Source organism: Scophthalmus maximus, chromosome 11 (genome assembly GCF_022379125.1).
Source record: "Scophthalmus maximus strain ysfricsl-2021 chromosome 11, ASM2237912v1, whole genome shotgun sequence".
NCBI classification, from domain to species: Eukaryota; Metazoa; Chordata; class Actinopteri; order Pleuronectiformes; family Scophthalmidae; genus Scophthalmus; species Scophthalmus maximus.
The window spans coordinates 16,387,491-16,398,605 of NC_061525.1; the positions used below are offsets into that span (position 1 = coordinate 16,387,491).

General features: G+C 42.6%; 1 long non-coding RNA gene across 2 annotated transcripts; it reads right to left on the reverse strand.

The window, feature by feature from the left end:
* Positions 1 to 473: 473 nt before the first annotated feature.
* On the reverse strand, positions 474 to 7,706 carry LOC124850792. 2 transcript variants are annotated; one of them, XR_007031707.1, is made up of 3 exons: positions 7,657 to 7,706; positions 7,088 to 7,187; positions 474 to 988 (listed from the first exon to the last, which is right to left on the reverse strand). It is a non-coding gene; the product is annotated as an uncharacterized LOC124850792 (long non-coding RNA). The 2 variants fall into 2 exon arrangements; XR_007031706.1 differs by lacking the exons at positions 7,088 to 7,187; positions 7,657 to 7,706 and adding exons at positions 1,221 to 1,389; positions 1,764 to 1,990.
* Positions 7,707 to 11,115: the final 3,409 nt, after the last annotated feature.

An 11,115-nucleotide genomic window follows, 5' to 3' on the forward strand; every position in this document is an offset into this window, starting at 1 on the left:
GAGACTCAACATGGCACTGACATTGGTATTGTTGTGCAATTGGCAGCAACTTTTGAGCTTACTGCAAAAAATAATGTCATCAATCAAACAAACCAACAGAAAATGTATCCGATGAATTATCTTTGTATAATACACTCGGTGCTTTACATAGTTAAATTTGTTAAAATCTTCATCTTTTCTTTTCACAACTGTTTAAATTAGAGATGTTCAGACCCCGATACAAGTATCTGAAATGACTCCAGGTCGGACATCTGCGAATATGCAAATCTGTGTACCAATCCGATACCACGTCTAGTTTAACCCAGAAATCACTTTTCCGAAACAGCAGTTGCGCTGTAAAGTACTGTTATACTAAAAACTTGTAGTCCATTGTGCAACTTAATGACTTAATGAATCCATTGCTGCCACCCAACCCCACCCCCTGGCAAACAGTGTTGGACTTTGAAACCCCCCCCGGACTTTTGATCGAAAAAGACATGTTGGCTGTTCTCCCTGCTTTCTACACATGCGGATCTCAGTTCCCTGCCACAAGTTATTGCCTTTTCTGTGTCTATTTGAATTGTTGTTGTTCTTCTTGTTGGCCCCAATGAAGGTATCTCGTTCCAGCTCAAAGCTTTGATCCTGTATTTGACTCCATCAAAAAATCTCTTTCATTAAATATTGCATTGCTCTGTGTTGAGTGAATTTTCTTCGCCTTCAAACACCTCTGGAAAATATTCTTTTACAATCTTGTAAACGAAGGTTGGCACATCCTCTTAGCTCTGCACATGCCGGTTGGATTTGGTAGTAATTTAATGATCGTAGATGAGGCTCACTGATTCTCAATCACTGCTAATTCTAAAGTAGAAAAAGCCAGCTGCTATAGACAGCCATGAAGCAGACTCCTCACCTCCCTCGATGTCCATGGCTGAAGTGCCCTCACTTAGCCCCAACCGCTCCCAGGAGCTGCAAGTTGGCGGGCCGCTGCTCCCAGTGAGTGGGTGTCCATCTATTGACAGATGGATCACACGCAGAGGTCAAATTTCCCGTAAAACGAAACTTGGACAAATAAATGGTAAATTGACTGCAATTATACAGAGCTTGTCGACCATTCAGTATACAGCGCTGCTATATACTGCACTTTTTCTGTCACATTCATATACTGTACTGCCATAAATTGCAATTTGCCAATGTGTCTTGCCCAAGTACACTTCGGCGTGCTCACTGGGGGAATGACAGACCTTCCGGTTTGTGGACGACCTCTCTTTCCCTGCTTTTTAGTCCTGTAGTGGTTGGAGTGCCGGTTTGAGAAGTTTCAGTCGATTTTTTCTTTCTTTTTACTTTATGTAAAGCTTCGTGAGGATTTATTGTAGCTGTTTCAAGGCCGAGCTGACCAACAATTGTCGTCCTCTAGGAAGGAGAAGGCAAAACAACTTTTTCAGAGCCTAAAACCAAGATATTCAAGGACAATATCTAAAACCAAGCCACATAATCCTTCCTTTTTTAAGCTGTTTCATTTGTCTTGCCTTTCTTTCCCACTCACGACCCACTTAATTTTCTCTGGGTCTGTCAATGTTGTATTGCAGAAGATAAGAAAAAAAACAAATAAGATTGTTTTCCTGTCTTAGCTGTGTGCTTATTGTGTGTGTGTGCGTGTGTGTGTACACGTTTGTTGGTGTATATATATCTCTATCTACATGCATCAATAGTCAGGTTTATACCTCCACATGGCTTATGCCAATATAAATATCTCAGCTAATTAATAACTGCTAAGACCTTAGTACCTCTGATAGGATTCCCACTGGGCTTATTGAGTCTCATTCGATTTTCACCTCGCAGCGCAGGAGGCACATGAGGACAAGAGGCATGGGGGGGAGAAACACAGAGGAGTTAGGAGACGCCTGAAAGGTCTAACTGAGCAGTTAAATTGTTTGGCACAAGATTCTTGCACTCTATTTTTTGGAAATCCAGCAACATACAAATGATTGTTACGCTGTAAAACACGAGTGTAAACAGGAATGGGTTAAACTTTCCAGAATGCTGCATTGCAGACCGTAGCACTCCCGACAAGGAGTGCCGTCTATGTTCCCCAACCACTGAGAAGCAGTTTGGAAATGTTGCAGTGGCAGTACAACCCCCGGTTCAGTGTGTCAGGGCGATCGCTGCCTCAGACGGAGACGAAGATAGCGAGAAGGTGAAAAAATGATTAATCTGACTTCAGCCTGGGCTTCAAACAGACCGCAGCACTATTTAGTGGGAGGAAACCGGGTTCCACTCACAAAGAGGGAGACTTCAATAGTGGTGGCAGCACCCAAAGAGACGGCAGAGGGGCCGTGTCAGTGTCTGTGTGTGTGTCCTGTGCGTGGGTTTTTTTTGTGTGCGTATGTGTGTTCAGAGGTTTAGGTGTGGGTGTGTACAGTACAGCATCTTCCGGTTTGTAAGCGTTGGCAGCTGTGTTGGTCCTTCAAGACATGTGTGCAGGTGTGTGTGTGTGATAATACTGGCAGCCCCCGAGCTGTGTATCAACAAGAAGGTGGCTAGTAGAATCCCCCACCGGACCCCACAGTACAGTACATAGCTGTTAGCAGTTGACATGGCAAAAAATGTCATTGAGCTTCCGGAGCTCTTCGCTGCACACAGCAGACAGACAGCCCCGGGTGAAGATCTCTTTCCAAGCAGCCCGGTATTGCATGCACGCACGCATATACTGTATATATGAGTACCAATCCGATTTCCTGTGCATTTAAAAAAAATTACTCGTATAAAGTATTATTAACAGCTGTATGCTACTAACCCTGTATGGAAGCGATGACTGTTGTACGGCCTGGCTCAGGTTAAACCCTTGGAAAATCAGAAACATACGGAGAATGAATGCCGAAAAGAACTTCTTTTATCATCTAGTTCAACGCTACACTACTGGAAATAACTTCTTCTTCCTCGCCGCTCTAAAAACAGTCCTTGCCAGTGGCAATAAAGTGCGACGGCTGTTTTCGAGCAGAGAAGAAGTGATTTCAATTAAAAGACCTTGGCAGTTTTACCTGGGTAGAATTATTCCACAGACATAATCGGTACATAGATTTGCATCCTCGAAGATGCCTGACCCGCCAATTTCGTCAGTATCGGAGGCAGTTCTGATACTATTATTAGTATCGGAACATATCTTCTGTATTATTCTCTTTTCCTCAACATATTTCATTCGCAAATGCATTCATCACCTTTGTTGTTTCATACGACAGTTGAGTGGAGTTGACTGTGATGCAAAGGCGTAAGGGTTATGAATGTACCATGTATCAAAAACGATGTAAAAAGTTCATCCTGATCACTGTAGGTTTCAGAGGTGGTTGGTCACTGTCCATGTTGCTGACCATATGCAGCGACTCAGATGACGCCGACTGGCACAGTGCACTGGAGTAATGACTGATGATCAGATCTTTAGAGAGTTCATGTAAAGTGGGCGATCAGAGAAATCCAGTCTGGATATTAGAGAGTGAAAGAGAGCGGGTATCTGATTTGGCTGATGAAGTGGGCACATGCCCACACAGATGTTTGAGTGTGTCGGAAGAACGAATGAATAAATGTATCAGCACAGCAGATGTTTGAGCAGCCTCCCGAGGACCTGCAGAAGATCAAGGCCCCTCATTAATGACTGGTTTTTCAGCGACATCGAGTGTTTGGACTCTTAGTAAAACGGTCTGTTAGGACCAGATTAATCATGCCCGTCACACTGCAGGCATGAAATTAAATCGAAAATGTTATTTGCACTGTTCGCGTGGTAACCGGCAGGGGAAAAAAACAGACCGTGCTGATATTGTACCCAGTGGCTTCGGTCTGCCTCGCCTTTGTGGGGGAGAACCAGGTAGTTTACTATGCAACACTACGGATTGTTTCACAACTGCGGCAGACAAATGTGTTGTTAGCCTCCAGGAAAATACACCCCGGACATTTTAATGCGCTTCAGCTGTTAAATGGCGATCACATCAAATGGCCTGTCTCCCCCACCACGGCGGCTGATGACTTTATTTTGAAGAATGGCCTCAATGGCTATTGCATCTGTTACATCTTATCAGTTACAAAGAGCAACCTGTCAGCATCAATCTATTACTAAAACTTAACCGTCTGTTTTCATTTCTATCAGTGAAATAATTCTTCACTTAACGATAAGTCATCTTTAAAAGTTTATACTTGTTGTTTCTCTGCGGCCTTCAAATATTCAACTTTTCAAAACTATTTAATTCATACCATGTTCTTCATACTGTGATGAGACATATACCTTTTAGTTTATCCTCCAACAACCTCGAACTTGAGCATTTTTTTATTAATCTCCTCCATTGCTCATATTTTCATTTATCTCTCCTTTTCTTTAGGCGCCTCTGCCACTAGTTTGTAACTTTCCCTTTGATCGTGGCGAAGTTCATTTTCTCTTCTTTTTGGCCACAGCAAAATGTCTTTATTATTCGTCTGGTCTTATCTGTGTGATTGCGAGGATAGTTGTATGCTTAATGTCACAGCTCTCCGCAGCAGCGGACCTTGGTGATCATGTCTTCCTTCTCAGCATAGAATTTAATTAAATGAATATCACTGCACAGTAAAAAATTTGCATATGTAATGTCAGCGATATTATTTGCAAACTTAATCTCTCCAGCCATTTGAATCTGGTATTTGTAACTTGACCCCCTATTTAACATAGCATTACCCCATGTCAAACACATAATAATAGCTGTGAAAATGCATGATTACGCCTTGGCCTTTGTTATGTTGAATATTAGCCAGTGACTTTATCCACTTTATTCACACTTCGCTATTCATTAGTGAGGCCAGCGAGCTGCAAACATTCTTGTTTCTGGAATATTCATTCATGCTAATGACGGCATGAATAAAAACGAGAGCACGATAAATGAATCATTAAAACAGAAATAGAAAGTTCCAAAATAATGACAAAAATATATATGTATATAAAAATAATTCTAAAATGGAGCACTTGAAGCATTTTGCCTGCGTGATATTGTTTAATGTGCCCACATGATTCTCGCACATTTCGGGTAATATCTTCATGGTTGTATACACTTATTGTATGTCGCTTTGGACAGAAGCGTCAGCTTAATTAATGTAATGTAATTAATTATTTAACTTGGCCTACTGTAAAAAATAAAAAATCTGTTAGAATAATTTAATTCTTCTTTTGGTTTTCTTTATTTCTAGGTGTGTACAGGGCATCTCCCTCATCCTTCCCTCTTTCACCTTAAATGTCAGTCTCTCTCTCTCATCCTCATAATAGTCCTGTCCCTTCTTCCACTCTTTTTAAAAGCTCCTTTTATGTCACTCCATCACTCTCTCTCTCTCTCTCTCTCTCTCCTTCTCTCTCTCTCTCTCTCTCTCTCTCTAACCCTGAGGGGGCTCAAGGATTACAGAATGATGGCCATATAGCAGTGTGAAAGATACACACACACACACACACACACACACACACACACACACACATTCAAAACCCACTATAATCACTAAACAATTCTCCAGCTCATAAAGTTTCAGATTATATCAGTACACACTATGATCATATATATACGTATATGAGTATAGACAAGGGGTTGTATTGATCTGGTAACCCATCAGTAGTAAGCGGTTTTCGGACAAGTTGGCCTTTCACATATGATGAACGCCTCAGGAGATTGTCCGAGTCATCAACACGCTCCCACACGCTCGCTGTGAATTTTCCGGAGATCTTCCTGCTGCGTTCTCTCATGGGCTCACCGGGACATTTTCCGGGAACATTTTACCAGGGCGCTGGCAGAAAAAGGGTTTTGGAAAATGTCCAGAGCAGCATTTGCCGTGCTGTTAAACTAGAGTGCATTTTTTCTACTTCATATCGCCCATTCCCCATAAGTCAATGTGTACAGACTTTTCATTTGTTTCTTCCTTACTGTTTGATCCATGACCTACCTACTTTATTAATTCCTTCAAAAATATTCTCTGCCACTTTGGATGTTTCACTCTCACATTTTCTTTTCCTTCTCCCACTAATTGCCTCCCTCTGTGCCAGCATCTCCCGTTCCTCTTAGCCACATTTTTCTTCCGTTTCCCACTCAGAGGAGGTTGAAAGAGAGCTAACATACAGTATGTGTGCCATCCAATGTTGAATGCATCATATTCTGCTTTAATGTGCCTGCGGCTGTCTATCCCATGCCCCTGTGTTTCTAGTTCTCACACACCCTTCACTCGTGCTGTCAAGAGTTTGTGACAGCTGGAGTAGGTTTGGGAATATCTTTCTCATCTTCTCTCCTCTGCTCCCATCTACTCTTGGCCCAATCATCATGCACTTACACTCACTTCACTGCCACTTTCATCTCCTGCTCTTTTCCCAGACCCAAAGTTTGTTCTGAGCAATTTGGTGAAACCAGTAAATACATATATTTGGTGGGCAATTCCTTCAACTCCTAAACACAATTTACACTTTGTAAATAAAAAGTACATTTAGAGTGTCCTCCCGCAAAGGAATTCCAGAGCCTCTGGACCCTGGTGGGTCGAAAGAAAGAATCATGACATGTCAGTTTGAAGCGAGAAACAAACAGCGGCCTCCCGAAGACTGATCTTTTGTTGACACATCCATCCATCTACTCCAACGTACTGCCTACGCTGACTTAGTGGCTCCACAACGTCGTCACCTGACTTCTTCCATGTCATGTCATCACTACCACGGCCACTAGAGGGCTCCACCACTTGAATGTGAGCGTGTATTTTCTAAGAAAAGGCCGACGCCGTCTCACGTGACCGATCGAGAGCGCCTTACAATAAAACGTAATAAGCTGACATGGGGGTGGTTTTTTATGGGAGGTCAGTCTAAAAAGCCATTTTCCTCTTCTCCTCTCTTCGACTATTCTCTCCACTCAGCACTGAGGCTCCACAATGCTTGTTATTAACGTTCTCGTTCCATTTATCTCCCTGTTACCACCACCATTACCTCCCCCTGCTTCCTTGTCATCTACTCCTGGCTCCCTGTATCTCTCTTCCTCCCTCTCCTTCTCACACGCCATTTGTCAGCCTCATCAGTATTCTCCCTCGCTTGCAGTCAGCAGGTAAATTCAGCAGCCGCCCCCCCCCCCCTCTAACCCACCTTCATACTTCACCGAAGCATCATTCTCTCCCTCGTTGCTGCAGCATGGTTCTTGTTACAGCTGTCAGTGCGGTCATTTCATCTTCATGAGATCACGGCCCTGCCGGAGAACATTTGACCACAGAACGTGAAGACATTATCATTCAGATCAAGGTCATGGAATGGCAGATTCATTGGTGCGTTGTTATATGTGGCTTTCTGTAGAATCGATGGATGTGTGCTTGTGTCTGTCGGTTAAGGAAGGGCATAGAAAAGGGTTGTATTGATTTTTCGCTAACATTCACCGCATCAGTCTGTCTCTTTAGTGTTTCAGAGATTTCTTTATGGATTTGTTGATGAATAAAAAATGTCAATTTCAACGCCAACATATTTGACAATTACTGACAGAAAAAAAACAACTGAAAACAGTGTTTGTGCCGTGCTCTGCCGCAGCACATTAAAACACTGATCATGAAAGTGTTCCTGTTGAAAACCAACAAGTTATGAATCTTCATATATACCTTGATTTGTGTTTTAATGTGCAAGTGTGCAGGCATTCGTTCATTTGAATGTTTTGGTCGTATGTTCACCTTCCTGTGGCTGCTCTCTCCCATGCCCCGAGGAATTTCCTGGAGTTTCCCCGTTTCCTGACACACACACACACACACACACACACACACGGATCATGTGCTACAGCCAGTAGGTCAGACCCTGGATGACTCCTGACAACCTTTCAACTATCTAAGCACAATGACTCAACATATGACAGAAATGAAGCATTAGGCTGTATAAAAATGAATGTTATTAGATTATATGGGAGATTAGATTCAGATAACCATAGGAAGGTAACTAGTAGCTAAACTGCTATTGGTCAGAAAACTCGCAAGGTATTTTTGCTCACGTTTGGAGAAATTAATATTTTTTCATTTAAGAGTGGTAATATGAAACCCTGTCTGAGTACTGATCTATTATGACTGATTTGTGGGTGTGATACTGGCTTTTAACATACAACATGTCCCACATCTATTGTTTCTTTTTTTATAATCTCTGTAGCTGAAGACATCATAAAGCAGGTTTGAAGATGAGAAAGATACGAGAAATAGACACCATCAAAGAGGCACCGCCACGAATCACAAAAAAATGTGTTAGGTAGAAGAGAATATGGATAAGAAATGCGAAAAAAAGGTGGAAACTCTACATTAAATATGGATAGAGGGGAACGAACAAAAAGGCTAAACGGAGAGTTATTGATAAAGATAACATCAAATATATAAAATACAAATAGATAAATATAACAGTCTTTTCTGACAGGGCTCACAGGTCAGCCCTCCTGTTGTCAGGACCAGACATCCAAAGGCAGTCAGGGAGGCAAAAGTGCTCCAAAGGGGACAGAAGAAGTAAAAAAAGGAAAAAAGGAAAAGTAAGGAGTGAAGAGGATAGGTTGTGGAGGACAGAGATCATAGTCAGACGTGAAGAGGACATGTTCATGTATAAAAAGGTGACAAAATAACAGTTCCCTGACAGCAACCTCTCCTTAAAGTTTAATGGCACAGCACTGATCCCCCACCTACACTGGAGAACAGCTCTCTCTCTCTCTCTCTCTCTCTCTCTCGCTCTCTGTGTGTGTGTGTGTGTGTGTGTGTGTGCACACGTGTCTCCATGTACTGTAATTTTTGTCTTCCCCTACCTCAGCACATTTGTTCTCTCTCGAGCATTTATGCATCATAACCCATTCTTTTTCCACAGTTCTGTGTGTGTGTGTGTGTTTCCTGCTATTGTATTTCACTTCAGTGTCCACCCAACACTGATTTGTATGTATGTGTGTGTGTGTGTGTGTGTGTGTGTGTGTGTGTGTGTGTGTGCCAGACGGACCTTCCCACCGTAAGTGGCAACAGTTTCCGTAATAGGGCTGTGACTCTTTGTCAGGGGTCAACGCAGACTTTGTGAGGAAAGTCCAAGGGGTTATTGTTTGTAAGATAAACTGCCCTTTGATATCTGCATTTTATGAGCCCAGTTGTCCTGAAAATATTCCCAACACCCAAAATATAATCAAGTGCCAACCCGAGTTGAAAAAACACAACAACACACCAATATTAGCATCTCACCACGACACATAAATTAAAGACAATACGTTGGAAAAGTCAGTAAATATAAAGGCAAATGTTGACAATGAGTTGGCAACCCCGCCTGTAAACTCTCCCCTGATGCCATAAAGAAAGAACAGACCTGTTCATGCCAAGTCTTTTTAAAAGAGCAATGGCCTATTGGGAAACTTTATCACTTGGCTGGCAAACCAATAGTGGAACTTCATCACTCAGTCACAGATATTCATATTTCTTTTATGATCCGTCCAAAAAACAGGGGGAGAGAGTAGAAAGAAAAAGAAATCAGACTGCTATATGTCACATACAGAAATCACACTTGTAATCGCGACGATAAGGGCCAGAGGAATTCTATTTAATGCATGGCATACTCTCCGAATTGGGTATGGTCAGCCGATGTAAAGTTGGACCACTGCCAGAAAGTTTTGCTCGAGGACACTTAAGCTGAGGAGGTGCTTTAAAACTTGCTGCAGAAGAACAGCTCTTCTCAACCCCTTTTTTTTTTTTAAAGGAATGGTGAAATCTCTGCTGGACATTTAAAATATTGATGCTGGCACTTTATGCAGGCAGATAATACACACGCACGCACACGCACACATGCACGCGCACACACACACACACACACACACACACACACACACAGACACACACCAAACATTTGAGAGAAACAAGAAATATGAGAGCAGGAAGAGAGGTTCCTTAATGGAAAAAACAGGTTATTATTTTGATACGGGCGCATTTGGCCCTGACTCCCTCTACTAATGCATCTAATATGTCATTATGAATGTCTTGGAAGGGAAGAAAGACAGATAGAGAGAGTGATACAAGATAAAGATGAGATACTTGGGAATAAGCTGCATGTGGAAGACGGTAAAAATGTCCAAGGTGACAGGAGAAATGCAGTTCAGGGTAGAATGCCTCGGAAACATTCCTCCTATCCAGCGAGGCTAAATATAGACTCATTAAAAATCTAAAGAGGGGGGTCCGGGGGGGGGGGGGGTCGAGGGGTAGATAGGAAAAGAGTTTGGGTGAGATCAGAGACAGACAGGTAAAGCAGATCTAAGAGGGCTGCAGCAATGATGAGAGGCAGAGAGTAGTGTTGGACGTGATGGAAACTGGAGGAACGGGCGGAGAATGAGCAACGGTGTGTTTCTGTTCCACGGGAGGGACGAGCATGTCCTCTCCATCACACAGCAGCCACCAGTTTGCCCACTTTCTCCTCTTTATTCTCTGCTCTCATCCAGTATTCAATAGCCTGCTCCTGTTCAGGCCAGCACAAAATAGAAAAATGCCTCATTGCCATGTTTCACTTCCATTCCTCCTCTAATTGAAAAGTGAAGGCCAGGGAGGTGGGGGGAGTGAAGAGACAAGGGGGGGAAGAGAGGAGTGACAGAGATAAAGAATTAAAGAGAGACCAAATCGAAAGATGGATGGATTTTTAATGGATCGTTGAATTTTTTTTTTTTTTAATCAGGTAAGGACGCGGAGCCGGCTCCTAACAAAGTTGTCCCCACCACTTTGGAGAGATAACAGAGCATTTACAAAACAATATGACGCTTCTTCTGTACTTTGTTTTCTGGCTCCTATAGCGTTAACTAGCAGCAGCATAAGCGTCATGGCTAACTCAAAGCCAGCAGCCTGGCTACTGTCTAAAGCAGAAAATAAACCGTCAAGATCACAATTTGAAAAAAAATGACCTCAAGTGGTAAATGGAGTTGTCCTTTTTTCACGGAGAGAATATCATGGTGAAAGCAAGACTTTGGTTGACATTTTGTTTTTTATCGCTGTGCAATCAGGTTCAACATCTTAATACAGTAGCTCACGTTAGTAAACTAAAGCTGATGGAACTAGTGTCATGTGACCTGAAAAAATCCACTGACATCGGCTAGAAGTCCGAGACCTGACTTTGGTTACTACCGTGTGACAGGCGTAGGGATGCAGGGGCCG